This window comes from Felis catus, chromosome C1 (assembly GCF_018350175.1).
Source record: "Felis catus isolate Fca126 chromosome C1, F.catus_Fca126_mat1.0, whole genome shotgun sequence".
Lineage (NCBI taxonomy): Eukaryota > Metazoa > Chordata > Mammalia > Carnivora > Felidae > Felis > Felis catus.
Genome location: NC_058375.1, coordinates 44,672,886 through 44,688,360, shown reverse-complemented (window position 1 = coordinate 44,688,360; position 15,475 = coordinate 44,672,886).

Here is a 15,475-nt window from a genome sequence, read left to right as displayed (position 1 = left end):
TGCTATGGCACCTTATGGTAGCTGACAAGTAGGCATGTTAGGTGTGCCTTTATTATTTTTGACACAGGAGAGTTGTGGTAAACACACACACGCCATTACGGCTGATGGATTGCCTGATATTGTATCTGCGTTGAGTACGGCAGTAAGCTTAGTCCTAGAGGAAGCAATGATTCACGCCTCCCCCACATAATGAAGACAGCATCTAGGTAAATGAGCAGATGAAGGTGGAGTTAAAAAATGTGTAAGCATCCCCAACTTCACCTTGAACAGCTCCCCAGTGCCTTGGCTTAGCATTTGAGATTTCCCATTGGCTGCCTCCTCCCTACGTCTCTAACCTTCCATATACAGATTCTCCATCCGAGTCCTGTACCCTCACCCAGGCCTACCTCTGTGCCTTTTCCTCAAACCCAATGAGAGAGATGATCCAGGAATTCATCACAGCCTTTACTTCTTCCCTCTTCCATCCACAAAATATCTAGCATGCACCTATGCTCTAGATGTAGGAGAAGGTTGGGCTAACCCAGTCCCGAGCTGACGGGGAGCTGAGGGGTAAGGTTGCCTGACCTCATAACCCTTGCATGGCTTCGGCTTCATCAGTAAGACAAAAATTGGGGTGGGGGGAGCAGCGCCTGGGTGGCTCAGTTGGTTGAGCATCCAACTCTTGATAACGGCTCAAGTCATGATCTCATGGTTCGTGTGTTCAAGCCCCGCATTGGACTCTCTGCTGTCACCACAGAGCCCGCTTCAGGTCCTCTGTCTGCCCCTCACTCTCTGCCCCTCCCCCACTCATCCCCTCGTCCACTCGTTCTCTCTCCCTCAAATAAATAAATAAAAACTCAAAAAACTTTTTTGAAACAAAATGAAGTTAGATGGGGTCAGAGACAGAGGCAGGGAACAGATGACATAAGGTAAGGAACTTGGATTTTCTTTTCATTGGGATAGTAAGCCTTCTAATAATTTTAAGTAAGAAATCTGACATGATCTGATTTAAGTATTTTACTTTTTCATTTTGAAATAATTATAGATCCACAATAAGTTACACAAAAAAGGTACAGACAGGTCTCGAGAACCCTATACCCCCCCTTCCCCAATGTTAGCATTTATGGAACCACAGTACCATGAAATGGACATTGCTACAATCCACAGAGCTTATCCAGATTTCTCCAGTAGACATGTGCTTGTGTGTGTGTGTGTGTGTGTGTGTGTGTGTGTGTGCATGTGTGAGTATCTATAGGCAATTGTTCTAGGCAATTTTGTACCACGGAGCTTTGCACAATCACCTCCCCAAAGAAGATTCAGAGCTGACCCACCGTGTGGCCCTCTTGTAGTCATGCCTACACTCTCCCCACAAGCACTAACCCTGGCAATCACTAATCTGTTTTCCATCTCTATAATTACAACATTTCAAGAATATTACATAAGTGGAATCGTACAGTATGTAATCTTTTGAAATTGCTTCTTGCACAGGGTATAATTCCCTTGAGATCATCCAACTTGTTGCCCATGTCAAGAGTTCATTCCTCCTTACTATGGAGTCATGTTCTATGGTAGGTATGTACTACCCTTTGGAGGACATCTGGGTTCTTTCCAGGTTTTAGCTATTATGAATGATACGACCATTTGTGTGCAGGCTTCCACATGAGCATTAAGTTTTCATTTCTCTGGAATAAATGCCCAAGGGTGCAATTTCTGCATTGTATGGTATGTGAGTTTATTATTTGTGGATTTCGTTTCCATTTACCTAATGGCTAATGATATTGAACACCTTTTTCTGTCATTACTTGTCCTTTGTGTTTCAATAGTGTCTCAACATGTTTTTTTGCCCATTTTCTGATTGCATTGTTTCTTGAACTTTACTGTTGAATTTTGAGTGATCTTTGTATATTCTAAGAGAGAAGCCCTTTGCCAGATAGGTGATTTGTGAATATTTTCTCTGATCTGTGGCTTATATTTTCATCTTAAAAAAATTTTTTTTAATATTTATTTTTTAGCGAGAGATAAAGAGAGAGACAGAGTGCAAGCAGGGGAGGGGCAGAGAGAGAGGGAGACACAGAATCCGAAGCAGGCTCCAGGCTCCAAGCTGTCAGCTCAGAGCCTGACGCAGGGCTCAAACCCATAAACCGCGAGATCATGGCCTGAGCCAAAGTTGTACCCTTAATCGAATGAGCCACCCAGGTGCGCCTTATCTTTTCGTCTTTTAAACAAAGTCTTCACAGAGCAAAAATATTTAATTTTTAAGACATCCAGTTTATCATTTTTTCCTTTTTTGGGGATTGTGCCATTGGTGCCAAATCTAAGGAATCTTTCTTTCATCCTAAATCTTGAAGATTTTCTATGTTTTACCTAAAAGCTTTGTGGTTTTAGGTTTACATTTCAATCTTGGTCCTAGTTTTAGCTAATTCTGTGAAGATTAAGTCCCATTTTTATTTCTTACCTTATTTGATTCTATTTATTTTTTGCCTATGTATGCCCAGTTGTACTGGCACCAGTTTTTGCAAAAGCTATCCTTTCTGCATTGACTTGCTTTTGCAACTTTGTAAAAAGTCAGCTGGGCATATGTCTAGGTCTAATTCTGGGTCCTCTATTCTATGCCATTGATCTGTGTGTCCGTCTGCCAGGGCCATACTGTCCTGATTACAGCAGCTACATAGTAAACTTAACTTGGGAGTGATTCCTCCCAAGTTACTCCTCCTTTCTAGACAGTTTTAGCTGTTCTAGGTCCTTTGCCTTGACAAATAAATTTTAAAATAAGCTTCTCTAATCTATAAAAACTCTTGCTAGGCCTTTGACAGGAATTTCATTAAGCCTGTAGATCAATTGGAGGAGAACTAACATCTTCACCATGTTGAGTTTCAGTAAATGCATAATAAAGGAAACTTACCTTCTTTGATTTCTTTCATCTAGATCTTATCACGTTTAGCATACAGATCCTGTACATGCTTTGTTAGATTTATATTTAGATATAAATAAGTATTTCATTTGCTGAGGGGCTGTTGTAAATAGTATTGTGGTTTTAATTTCAACTTCCACATCTTCCTTGTTGGTGTATAGAATTTTATGTGTGTTCATTTTGTAATCTGATGCCGTGCTGAACTTATTTGTTCTGAGATTTGTTTTGTTTCCTTTGGAGGTTTTGTGGGCTTTTTCCCCACTCCCCACTGATTTCTTGGGTTTGTCTACATGATAGACAATCATGTTGTCTGCAAATCAAGACAATTTTATTTCTTCCTTTCCAATCTGTATGTCTTTTCTTTCTTTTTCCTGCCTTATTGTGCTGGCGAGGATTTCTAGTACTATGCTGAAAGTGGTAAGAGTGAGCATTCTTACCTTTTTCCTAATCTCAGGGAGAAAGCATTTAGTTTTTCACCATTGAGTATAATGTTGCTTGTAGAATTCCTTTTGTAGGTGCTCTTTATCAGGTTGAGAAGTTTCCTTCCATTTCTATTTCTTGAAACTTTTCATGAATGGGTATTGAATTTTTGTCAAATGCCTTTTCTGCATCTATTGATATGATCATGTGGATTTTCTTCTTTAGCCTGTTAATATGATGGGTTGCATTGATTGATCTTCAAATACAAACCAGCCTTGCATACCTGGAATAAACAACCTTTTTGGTTGTAGTATATAATTTTGTTGCACACTGAGGCACCTGGGTGGCTCAGTTGAGCATCAGACTCTTGATTTTCTCTCAGGTCATGATCCCGGGGTCATGAGATTGAGCCCCACGCTGGGTGTGGAGTCTGCTTAAGATTCTCTCTCTCCCTCTCCCTCTGCCCCTCCTCCCAACTCATGCTCTGTCTCTAAAATAAAAATAAGGGGCGCCTGGGTGGCGCAGTCGGTTAAGCGTCCGACTTCAGCCAGGTCACGATCTCGCGGTCCGTGAGTTCGAGCCCCGCGTCGGGCTCTGGGCTGATGGCTCAGAGCCTGGAGCCTGTTTCCCATTCTGTGTCTCCCTCTCTCTCTGCCCCTCCCCCGTTCATGCTCTGTCTCTCTCTGTCCCAAAAATAAATAAACGTTGAAAAAAAAAATTTAAAAAAAATAAATAAATAAAATAAAATAAAATAAAAATAAAACTTAATTAAAAAAATCTTTTGCATATTGCCAGATTCACTATGCTAACATCTTGTTGGGTATTTTTACACCTAAGTTCCTGAGAGATATTGGTTGATTTCTACTTTTAAAAGATTGCTCTGGTTTCTTGGTGGAGAATGGATAGAAGGGCATGACTGGCCGTTAGTAAACTAGTTAAATGTTATTTTCTCTCAACCTTGAGCTTCTCCCTCAACCTTAATCTGCATTTGCTTCTGAAATTATGTTTGCCTTCCCTGGGTCCAAGGAACACTACAATCTGATTGAATATAACCCTGGTGACCCCAACCCACCAGCTCCAATGAGTTTGCTCCAACTTCAGCAAGAAGAAAGAAACTTTCCATTCCGGCCCTACAAGTCCTTGTGTTCAACGTGCCATGTACCTTGTTTACGCCCTACCCTGCCCTCAAGATGTCATTCAAGTCTTGGAACCACCTCAAGCTTTCCTAACCATTCCAGCCAGCTGGGAATTGTTCCTTCCTGTCAGCTCGTACAGATCTTATTGTCCACGCTACTCTTTGCACTTAATTAATTCACTTATGCAGTCAGTAAACATTCATCGAGCACTTTCTATCTTCCAGGCACTTTGTAGATACTGGGACACAGCTGTGACCCAAAGGGATGCAATGGAATTTATAGTCTAGCGTTAAATAAAGGTTCACACAAGCATATATGTGTACACATTATGTTTGGGTGTATATGTATATGTGTGTGCATACACACTGTAAAGAGAGAGAGAGAGAGCTACAAATCAAGATACGTGCTGTGAAGACAAAGTATGGGATGTTTGGAATAGACTACTTTCATTTATTTTTTTCTGCACATATTCCGGTGTAGTCTAAGTTCCTTGAGAATAAAGACCATATTCAATAGTGCTTAGTCAGACTTAGAATCTAACCCATAATAGGTAAGCAGTGGATGTTTATTAATGATGATAGTGACCATGAAGAAAAACAGTATTGTTTGAGGAAGACCCTTAAGCACTAGGAGCTGAAGAAAAGACACTTTGCATTCCTGAAAAAAGTAAGCGATCTGTTGAAGCCTGGGTGGCTCAGTCAGTTAAGCATCTGACTTCGGCTCAGGTCATGATCTCGCGGTTTGTCAGTTCCAGCCCTGCGTCGGGTCCTGTGCTGACCGCTCAGAGCCTGGAGCCTGCTTCACATTCTGTGTCTCCCTCTCTCTCTGCCCCTCCCCTGCTCGTGCTCTGTCTCTCTGTCTCTCTCTCTCTTAAAAATAAATAAACATTAAAAAAAAAATTTTAAGGCAATCTATAGAATGCATTCTTTGTTGGTTTAAAACACCAGGAAAAAAATAAATTAAAAAAAATAAATCACCAGGGCACTATCTCTGAGTGTTTTGTCTCTGGCAGGGCTCTGAAAATTGTTTTGAAATGCCTACCTATTTACCTCAAATGTACATACATCCAATCTCCAAATTATTGTTTTCTAGGACTGTGCATAATGGCGTGCCGATAAATGTCCAACAGTGGACTCCTTCAAAGCAAAAACAAAACAGAGCTGTAACATTTGCTGGGATCTGTGGTGCAAATACTCCCACCATGGCCAATTCAGAGCTACCAACATGCTGTCACTAAACACAGAGATGGGAAGAAATGCATAGTAGCACCTTTGTTAAACACCATACAGACACAGCACATGCGACATCAAAACGCATAGTTAGTAGTAACATGTTAGGAAGTGGTGGGGGCTTTTTCTTTCTTTGAGTATTGTCTTTTTCAATAAAATTTATTGAATTAGAAGTTCATATAATTCGGGGCGCCTGGGTGGCTCAGTCGGTTGAGCGTCCGACTTCGGCTCAGGTCATGATCTCACGGTCCCATCCGTGAGTTCAAGCCCCGCGTCAGGCTCTGGGCTGACCGCTCAGAGCCTGGAGCCTGTTTCGGATTCTGTGTCTCCCTCTCTCTCTGACCCTCCCCCGTTCATGCTCTGTCTCTCTCTGTCTCAAAAATAAATAAATGTTAAAAAAAAAATTAAGAAAAAAAAAGTTCATATAATTCAACTTTAACGACTGTATGGATCAGCTGGCTCAAAACGTTCCTAAAAATTTAGAAATTGGCTCTCATGACACCTAGGAGCCAACTCCCGCACCCCACGGTGCAGTTTAATAGACCCATATGTGTCCCAGATGGGATCCCACTATGCTGAGTCTTTAGACACAGGGGAGAAGGCAAAGTTGAATTTTGCTACTGAGGCTGTTTCCCTCAACCCTCTTCTCCAGCTCTGCAGAACAGCTAACAGGCACGCTGAAAGCTTCGGTGTGGCAACACTTCAAGATAGATGGTGGAAGAACCACTGACAGACCACCTGTCCCCTGTCTACTTCAACTAGGAAGTCTGGAAAAGTTAAGCATTCATTTTCCCAACTTCCAGTGAGGTTGAGTGCCCAGTGAGACATGACACTGCTGGGGGGTGGATAGTGGTCTGGAAAAGCTTTTTGCTTTTCTAGTATAATGACTACATGAGTGTTTTACCCTTCCTACCAATCTCAGATATGAATATGATGTCTGGAGCTGCAGCAGCCATTTTGGAACCATGAGGCAATATGCCTGAGGAAAAGGCCGAGAGAATTGAAGAGCCACTGGCTGTGGGTTCATTGGGCTCCCAGACTAAAACCAAATCTGCATATTCCATCACACCTGGTGTTGTATAAGGGAGAAAGCACTTATTCCTTCAAGTGCTTATGTTAAGTTTTCTGCTACTTATAGCCAAAACTATCACCAGCCCATATAGGAATTAAAGGCAACTGATACAACAGGGATAGTCTTGGGTGGTTTTCATCTTCTTTAAGTTCCACAACACTAGGAGAGATGAAATTTATAAAAAATGTATAATTTATCATGGCTAGTCACACTTTAAAGGAAGGGTGGGGTTTTTTGTTTTCGTTTGAGAGAGAGAGACTATGTGTGCGTGCGTGCATGTCAGCATGGTAGGGGGAGGGGGGAGAGAGAGTCTTAAGCAGGCTTCATGCTGGGCATGGGGCTCAATCCCATGACTGTGAGATGGTGACCTGAGCCGAAATCAAGAGCTGGATGCTTAACTGACCGAGCCACTGAGGTGCCCCAAGGAAGTGTGGCTTAAAGGATGATTTGAGAGAGCTGCAGCTATGTGGACCTTAAAAACTTAATTTCAGTGTAAGTTTGCAAAGGTTTGAACACTTAGCCCTCTTCAGTAAATTAAAAGCACATCAGGGGCATCTGGGTGGCTCAGTCGGTTAAGCGTCTGACTTTGGCTCAGGTCATGATCTCATGGTCTGTGAGTTCGAGCCCTGCATCGGGCTCTGTGCTGACAGCTCAGAGCCTGGACCCTGCTTCAGATTCTGTGTCTCCCTCGCTCTCTGCCCTTCCCACACTTGCACTCTCTCTCTCTCTCAAAAAGAAATAAACATTAAAAAATTTTTTTAAAAAAAAGCACATCACAGACATTTCCTTTGGACAAATTAGACACAAACTACCTATTGATAGACGTAGCATAGCATCCACGCCTACATTCTACCGAGCAAGTAAAGACATTTGTTTTGATTAACAAACGCCAGGAAAGATTTTTCCTTTTATCAAAGTTGGCCTGGGTTTCAAGGAGATAAAGAACAGGTTTAACTCCCTTGGGGCTGGGTGGTGGCAGCTACTGAGGAGGAAGAACTGCTTGCTATGGGGTGGCTGGTCCTCTCCTAGGCACACCAGAGGCCTCTGTTTCCCAGGGGTCTGGAATTCTCCCAATGAGAACCAAGAAGGAAACATGGGAGAGCACGGGGCTTCCGGGGCTCAATCAGCCAGCCACCCAGTGGTTAGAAGTCCCTGGGCTTTCCAAATGTATGGAAGTTGGAGGCCTCCCTGACATGAGTCAGGAGGACTGGGAAATTGCATAAAGTTCCAAGGGAGAAAAGCGAGGGTGGGGTGACAGCCGCCACACCAGGAGATGCTTAAACATCGTCGGATGCATTCATTCCCACTGGAGGAGTGGAACTCCTGCCAGCCAGCCGTTCTCCAGTCATTCAGAGGAGGGACGTGTACTGAGTGTCCACTGTCCATGACGTCCTGGGAATGTAGCAAAGGAGCAGACGGAGGTCCTGCTCCCACAGAGTCTTCAGTTTACTAGAGAAAACAGTTAAAAACGAGGTATAATGAAACGGGGTGAGGGTTACAATTCCTGAAGGCTACTATTTACAATTCATTCGCTTCCCTCTGTGTGGTGGCACAGAACGAAGAGAGCGTTGGACAAGAGCATCAGTGAGCCTTGCTTGGTTAAGCCATACATAGACATCCTTCGGTTGTCTGTCCTTGAGTAAATCTCTTTACCCTCTCCACGTTTCTTTTTACTTTAAAATGAGGTCAAGCTAGGTGGTTCTGATTCTATTATTTATATTAAAAATAGAGGTGGGGGGGGCACCCGCGTGGCTCAATCGTCCAACTCTGGTTAAACGTCCAACTCTTCATTTCGGCTCAGGTCACGATCTCACAGTTCGTGGGTTTGAGCCCCACATCGGGCTCTGTGCTGACAGCTCGGAGCCTGCTTGGGATTCTGTCTCCCTCTCTCCCTGCCCCTCCCCTGCTTGCTCTATATCTCTCTCAAAATAAATACAAATAAAAACTTTAAAAATAGCAGTGGTAACTCTTAAGAATATCTCCCACCTGCTTGCGATGGCCCCATTTGGTCAAGTACCATTTCATTGTTTATCGGCGTGTCCTAAAGTTTGTTCCAAGGAATACATTATTTCCTGAGCGTTTCCTGTTTCTACCCGGATCTAACTTGGGTTTCCTGGGCCTGCCTTCCTAGTACTGAAAGCCAGATCTGAGGTTGGTCAGCTCACTGCTGGCAATACCATCATTCTACAGCAAGGGCAGATCTTTTGAACTGGTTTTTCTACGTAAGTATATTTTCAAAGCAGTATTAAGTCAAAGTCTTAAGTTCCTTGGAGGACCAAGGATCAGCTTGTAGAAGCCCATAAATCTTTCAAAGGCGTGTTAAAAATGGATACAAAAATCTGTGTGCGTGTGTATGTGTGTGTGTGTGTGTGTGTGTGTGTGTGTGTGTGTGTTGGGGAAAAAGAGTTCAAGGGGTTCATCAGATCTTCAAAAGTGCCCATAATGCCAAAACACTTAGGAACTTTAGGCTGGAGATTGTGATATAATCTTGATATGGTCTCTCCATCTTCTGAATGTCTCTGTTTCTTACACCTTTTACCATTGTTACTATAGGGGTGTGTATCTTTCCTACCAGACTATTCCTTCCTTAAGAGTGGAGATTGCGGGGCGCCTGGGTGGCTCAGTCGGTTAAGCAGCCGACTTCGGCTCAGGTCATGATCTCGCGGTCCGTGGGTTCGAGCCCCGCGTCGGGCTCTGTGCTGACAGCTCAGAGCCTGGAGCCTGTTTCAGATTCTGTGTCTCTTTCTCTCTGACCCTCCCCCATTCATGCTTTGTCTCTCTCTGTCTCAAAAATAAACGTCAAAAAAAAAAATTAAAAAAAAAAAAGAGTGGAGATTGTATCTAATTGAAACAAGTTACACACACACACACACACACACACACACACACACACAGAGATTTTGGAGTCAGACAGCAAAACCAACCATAATACCCCTTTCCCAGCTATGGAGATGGACAGCAGAGGGGCACATGACCCCCACTGGCCAATTGAGGTCCTTTCTAAGATTTTGCTAAGTGGCACTGGCTGGGCGGGCAGGGGGCCGTGGGGTTCTTCCCTCTCTGGCTGCACATAGACCTAAGCCGTGCATAGGCCTGTGTCCTTTCTCGCGAGGACATCAGTCTGTAAAAGGAATGAACAGACCTGGCAAACAGACGGAAGCAGAGGTACGAGAAAGAGAACTTGCTGGTTTCAAGGCTCCAAGCTTCTCAGTGGCATGAACCAAAAGACGCCCCTCTTCACCGAAGCAAATTTGCATTCAAATCTGTCCCATGCAAGCAGAGTCTGGAGCTCATCCGTGAGTAGAGCTCATAACGTCTACACCTCAGGTGGGGTGAAATTAAAGTAGCACGTCGCGAAGAAACTGCCAGTGAGCTTTCACCCGGCTTGTGACTGTCCCATCTCAACAGGTGCCTTTTATTTGTTCTTCAGTGCGTGCCAAGGGACTCTAACTACACAGGCTGTTGCTAGGTTTTCTCTGAGTTGAAAAAAATGACGAAATAATTTGATAAAGGCTGGCTTACACAAAACTCTTTCCCAAGGGACTTTCCAGAGTCTCCAGTCTTCTATGTTGCCTCTCGAATTCCCAGCTTGGGCAAAGTCACAGGACCACAGGGCCCTCCGTCAAGAAGCATCTGTGAACACGTTTTGGGAGCCGCGGCCTCTGTGGCCAATTCAGGAGTTGCGCTGTCACAAACACTGCTTCGGGGACAACCTGACGGTCATCCAGTCCTTTTTCGACTGAAGCAGAAGTCCAGCAGCTTTTCATCCCCCGTTCTGATGATGACCAGCCATGAGCCTTGGAAAAGTCACTTGCTTTCCCTGAGTCTCTGTTTCGGTCACCAGTAAGGTGATGATAACAGACTGCACGACATCCAAGAACCCATCCAATTACGCAGGCCTCTGCTCGCGGGATTATAAAAGGTTCTGAGAGGATTGAATGCAGGGGGCAGTGGACACTCTGGGCCTAGGAAGGTCAAGAACGGCCCAGGCGGTTGACTGGGGGGAAGTGAGCTGAAACAGGGAAATGCAATGGGGCTCACAGCCGTCACCAGAACCAGCTCCATTTGGGGGGGGGAGGGGGGGCGGATCTTATGCCAACGTTCTAGCATAGCAATCTCTGGATTTTCTCACCCCTCTTAAATTGAAATTTCTAATAGTACTGGATTCTATGGGTTTGTCTATTGTTTTATGGGGCCTCATAAAACAAAAGGTTAAAATGACACAATTTTCCCTTGTGGGTCCTCAAAGGTCAAGAAAACCCTTCAGCAAGAGGCAGAGAGCAAAGATCGTCACGATTCAGACTCCGAGTCCTGAAAAGCATTGGGTTCTTTCCGTTCTTACTCAGTTGAAATGTGATCAAGACAGCTGTGAACCAAACCCTCTTCTCTTCTGTGACCATCAACTAACCAACAGGAACCCGTCGTGTTCCTCGGGATGCTGGTAAGCGTCAATGAGATGCCAAAGAGGAAACCTTTCGAAAGCTGCAAAGCACTCCACGGATATATTATTTTTATTGCTCTTCCTAACGTTTAAAGTATTAATCCTGGCTTTCCCACAGACATGACTTCAGGCGAGTAATTCGTCAGCTCCACCCTTTATATAAAACAAACGCAGTGAGGGATGGGAGAGATTAACTCGAAAATGATGGGAGACGCCTTTGAAAATTGAGGGTCACTGCAATCCTCACTAATTAATAGTAACCATGCAATTGTGAAGTTATAAATAGCTCCGCATCCTAGCAGAACCCAGAGTGCTCTGCTACTTTTTCACTTGTAGCCATTTTCATTCAGCCCATTAGCTCCACGGGCCTATAATTAGCACAACACCCTGGAAAATTAATCCAGCCTGGTGAGTCAACATTGGGGAAATGAAACAGACCTCTAAATCGTGTTGGAATCCAGCTGAAGTCTGAGAGCCGGGTCCTCCTGCTTTCAGAGGGAACTAAAAGCCTCAAATCTTGATTTTCTAGCTAAAGATAGAGGAGTCCTTCACTGTATTCTCGGCCACCGAGTTGCAGCGTTGCTATTAAGGTAAATATATCCCTTATTGCAATTTTCAGTCAGTCGGAGAATTGCAGCCTGTTACATTATAGTCATACAATGTATGACTTATAAAATGCAACTTTGGAGAAATGAAACCTGCTGATACAATGAAGACAAAGTGTCCAAATCTCTACCTTCTGGCAGAGACCCTGAGGTCAGCCTGAGCAGGAGGGTTCTGAGGGCCAGACTAGCAGAGGAAATCTTTTCCTGGAAACTGAGATTGCTGAAATCCGAGCCCAGGGAAAGAGGTACCCAATAGGCAGGGAGGGTAATCACATGTTACTGTCGACAGGAGGCAACAAGCAGATTAAAAGCAATATGGAAGGCTCGAATATGGTGCCGTGAAGGTCGTCGAGAAGACGGGACTGCCAGTTGACCCAAGCTGAACTTGGGCCATCAGAGGCCTCTCACCCACCTTCCCTGTCCTTAGAATGGGCATTTCATTTGCCTTCGCCATGCTAGAAGCTACCCCATCAGAGCCTTGAGATAACAATGTGGTACTGAGACCATCTGAACAGTATATACATTACTGAACCCTGTTAATGCCTCTACATAGACTTTTAAGATTTAGCAGGCAGGTGCAGAGATGCATTTGTCTTATGGCCACCCAAGACCAGCCTCATTTAAGTAAGTTTGCTTGCCTATTAAAACTGCCACCTACTGGGGCGCCTGGGTGGCTCAGTTGGTTGAGCGGCCGACTTCGGCTCAGGTCACGATCTCACGGTCCGTGAGTTCGGGCCCCGCGTCGGGCTCTGTGCTGACAGCTCGGAGCCTGGAGCCTGTTTCCGATTCTGTGTCTCCCTCTCTCTGACCCTCCCCCGTTCATGCTCTGTCTCTCTCTGTCTCAAAAATAAATAAACGTTAAAAAAAAAAATTTAAAAAACTGCCACCTACTAACATGGAGTGATGGAGTGGTCTGCCTCTTGCGTCGGTCTCTCCTGGCCCTCCGTGTACAGGGCTCAGTTTGTGAAACGAGATACGGAACCAGCCACCCAGGAGCAAGGAGATGAAAATGAAGAACAGTGGGTAAAGATGGGCGTGTGTGCTTCTCCTAAAATGCTTTTTGCTTTCTTCAGCGGGCACATAGTGCCACGTGTAGGTGAGTGTGCGGAGTTAAAGGCCAGGCACTAGGTCATCAGAGGAATAAATGGGTCCTTTCATCTTTCTCTTTTTGTAAAGTCGTTTCACTTTCCAAATTAAATATCCCCAGTATCCTTTCCTTGTAAATGTTTATCAGCTTAAACTGTTTTGTCTCCCATGTACACGAGTGATATGATTGGGGAGGTCTGCACGCAGACTTTCCTAGTGAGATGTCAGCTCCTGTGAGGCCAAAGTCATCATCTTCCCTTTTGGTTCAAACTCTGACTTCAGATGACCTAGCCTTCAAGTCTCGAAGTTTTTCCTTCTCCTGGATCATCAAATCCGATCGCCAAGTCCTGAAGAATCTACTCTACTCCTGCATATGCTTCTTTTCATTCTCCCCCACCGCACCTGCTTATTTAATCTCTTGTGTCCGACACATTGATACCATTTTAATCTCCAGAAAGCACCCTCAACCACATCATTCCCTGACTCAAACCATTGAATGGCTGCCCACTGCCTAACAAATTAAAGGAAACTCCTCGGTTTCGCAGTCAACACCTTGGCCTTACCTCGCGTGCCTCCTCTCCACTTGACAATCTAATAGCATATATTTATGCTGTGGATGGTTGGATTTGTAACTCACCTGCTACAAGGGAAAGGCCTTCCAAAGTGGAGGGAAGGGAAGGAATCTGCACGCCCAGGGGATAGTTCTGCCCATTAGTCACGGGCGCCAGGGAAAAGTCACTCCGGCTGCTGGTAAAAAAAACAAAATCTAATGTTGGACTACCATCAGGCCTGTCACATCATCTTCTTAAGTGAAGGAAAATACCACATTAACTTTTAAATGACTCCCCATTTGGCAACATACAGTCTTTAGTAAAGGGTGGGAGGAGCCTTGGACTTAAAAATTATGTTTTCCTCTTCCTTCTTCTAGCGTTCTCCATTTTTCATACTGATTTTTTTTTTTACATTAAATAATCAGAATCGCATCCCTCTAAAAGTAATTGCTTTCCTTAATCCCCATCACCTATTTGACCCACCCCCTCACCTAAGGAGTGTACTTGTCATGATGAACACCGCGTAATGTACGGAAGTGTTGAATCACCACATTGCACACCTGGAACTAATAGAACACTATTTGTTAACTAATCAGGATTAAAATAAAAATTTAAAATAAAATAATAATAATAGTATCAAAAGGTTTGCGAGTCTTAGAATATATCTTGAGATAATTCTGGGGGGGGAAGCTATCTATGTGAGTTTTACATGAAGGCATTTGATTGCAAAAACAGTATTTCATCCTTTTTAAAATTTTTTTTCAACGTTTTTTATTTATTTTTGGGATAGAGAGAGACAGAGCATGAACGGGGGAGGGGCAGAGAGAGAGGGAGACACAGAATCGGAAACAGGCTCCAGGCTCCGAGCCATCAGCCCAGAGCCTGACGCGGGGCTCGAACTCACGGACCACGAGATCGTGACCTGGCCGAAGTCGGACGCTCAACCGACTGCGCCACCCAGGCGCCCCTCATCCTTTTTAAATCTGCTTTTATAAAATACAAAATTGGGTCTGCATTATTTTTGCATCATTTTAGTTAATAGGTTACTCCATTTTCATGGTTAAAAAAAATAAAAATAAAAGCAATCGCTCTCTTTCCCCCAGCAATATTATTACTGTGTTTTTAAACAAAATACAGTATTAGCAGATTGAATCCAGTAACATATATGAAGTATTGTGCACCATGACCAAGTGGGATTTATCCCAGAATGCAAGATGGGTTTTACATATGAAAAATCAATGAATGCAATACACACTATCAGTAGAATAAAAAACGTAAACCACATTGGTCATTCTTAATAGGAATAGGAGAAAACTATCTCAAAATAATAAAAGCCATATATGAAAACCCCAAAGCAAACGTCATTGTTAACGGAAGGATTAGATGCTTTCCTCCTAAGATCAGGAACGAAACAACAATGACTGCTGTCTGCATCTCTGTTCAACACTGTACTGGAGGTCCTGGCCAGGGCAATTAGACAAGAAAATAAACAAAAGGCATCCAGATTGGAAAGAAAGAAGCAAAACTATCTTTATTCACAGATAACATGACCTAAGAAATCCACTAAAAAAAACCTATTAGAATTAATAAATAAGTTGGGTAAGGATGTAGGTTAGAAGATTAATTTATAGGGGCGCCTGGGTGGCTCAGTCGGTTGAGCGTCCGACTTCGGCTCAGGTCACGATCTCGCGGTCCGTGAGTTCGAGCCCCGCGTCTGGCTCTGGGCTGATGGCTCAGAGCCTGGAGCCTGCTTCCGATTCTGTGTCTCCCTCTCTCTCTGCCCCTCCCCCGTTCATGCTCTGTCTCTCTCTGTCCCAAAAATAAATAAACGTTAAAAAAAAAAAACTTAAAAAAAAAGATTAATTTATAAAATGCAACTGTATTTCTATACATTTGCAATCAAACAATCCAAATTACGAAAACAACTCCATGTGCCGTAGCATCCAAAAGAGTAAAGTATATAGGAATAAATTGAGCAAAAGAAGTACAAGACGTACTCTGAAGAGTACAAAACACCTACTAAAAGAAATTAAAGAAGTAACATG